Genomic DNA, 1,846 nt, shown 5'->3' with positions numbered 1-1,846 from the left:
TTTTTTACTTACATTGAAAAGAAATCTGTGCCTCTGCAACTTTCACCCTTTATCGTCCACCTTTATCTCCACCTATATTTATATGTTCCTTAAAACCAAGTACAGCACACAATAGCTTTTCAAACATTCACTGTATTTCATTCTGTATACTTGATTTGGGGATCCACCCTCATCTGCTGCACTTCCTGATGTACTCTGACTTCTTGGCTAATGTTGGGGTTTTTGTTTCGTTTTGTTTTTGTTTCGTTTTGTTTTGTTTTTAGCCTCTTCCCAAACCATTGTCTGTTTCTTGTAATTCCTCTGTGTATGTGTGTGTCTCTCTCTGTGTCTCTGTCTCAAAAGTACCACTGTGTTTGTGGAGAAAATTGCTTTCAGTTATTCTCATTTTAATTGTTTTTTTTTTCTCTGTATATAAAAACTGTGGTAGTCTACAAGGAAGGAAATTCATTTCAGAAGCCTTTTGTGACTTTCTCTTAACTATTTTTATTTGACAGGTTGTTCTTTTATAAAACCTTAAGAGAAAGGGTATAAAGTAGTCTTGAATCCTACATCCTAAGATACCCAGCTTTTCTTTGAACCAGCTGTTTTTTAACATTAAAAATATTAAATTTATTTCATTAAACATTTTTCACTTATATAAAAAATTTTGAAATTAATTTTTTTTAATTTGAGTACCAAATTCTCTCTCTCCCTCTTATTCCTCCCACATCCTTTGAAAAAGCAAGTAATATAACATCCATTATGATGTGAAATCTTGAAAAACCTATTTTCACATTAGCCATGTTGCAAATAAAATACACATAAGAAAGGTAATTTTTAAAAGGAATGCTTTAATCTGTCAATTCTCTCTGAGTGAGCAGATAACATTTTTCATCATGGATTCTTTGGAATTGCTTGGATCATTGTGTTGATTGGAGTAAGTTTTTCACAATTGGTCATCCTTACAATATTGGTGTTAGTATAATGTTCTACTGCTTCTGTTTACTTCACTTTGCATCAATTCATACAAATATTCCCGAGATTTTTTTGAACCTATCCCCACATCATTTCTTATAGGACAACTATCATCACAATCATATACCACAACTTATTTAGCCATTTCTCAATTAATGGGCATTTCCTCAATTTCCAATTCTTTGTCAACACAAAAAGAGCTACTATAAATATTTTTTCTACTTATAGGTCCTTTCCCTTTTCCTTTAATCTCTTTGGAATAGAGACCTATTGCTGAGTTAAGGTTTGTACATAGCTTTATTGTCCTTTTGCCTTTTTCATATACAATCTCAAATTATTCTTCAGACTAGTTGGATCAGTTCACAATTTCACAAACAATGCATTAATGTCCCATTTTTTTCCGCATCTGCTCCAGCATGTCATTTTCTTTTTTTGTAATGTTACCCAATCTGATAAATATGAGGTGGTATTTCAGTTGTTTTAATTCTCATTTTTTCTAATCAATAGTGGTTGAAGCATTTTTCATGTGACTATTGATTGCTTCGTTTTCTTCTTCTGAAAATCTGTTCATATTCTTTGCCTACCAATTGGGGAATGGTTCTTGTTTTTATGAATTTATTTCAGTTATCTATACATTGAGAAATGAGGTTTTTATCAGTGAACATTGCTATAAAACACATTTTGCCAATTTCCTCCTTTTCTTCTAATTTTGGTGTATTAATTTTGTTTGTACCAAATCTTTTAAATTTCATGTAATCAAAATTTCCCATTATACTTCTTGCAAATCTCTCTATCTCTTCCTACTAATCTTTCTCTCTCTTGTTTAGTGATAAACTCTGTCCTTATCTATAGATCTGACAAGTACATTTTTCCATGATCCCCCAATTTACTT

The sequence above is a fragment of the Antechinus flavipes genome, chromosome 3, assembly GCF_016432865.1.
Source record: "Antechinus flavipes isolate AdamAnt ecotype Samford, QLD, Australia chromosome 3, AdamAnt_v2, whole genome shotgun sequence".
Taxonomy (NCBI): Eukaryota; Metazoa; Chordata; class Mammalia; order Dasyuromorphia; family Dasyuridae; genus Antechinus; species Antechinus flavipes.
This window is presented reverse-complemented; position numbering follows the sequence as displayed.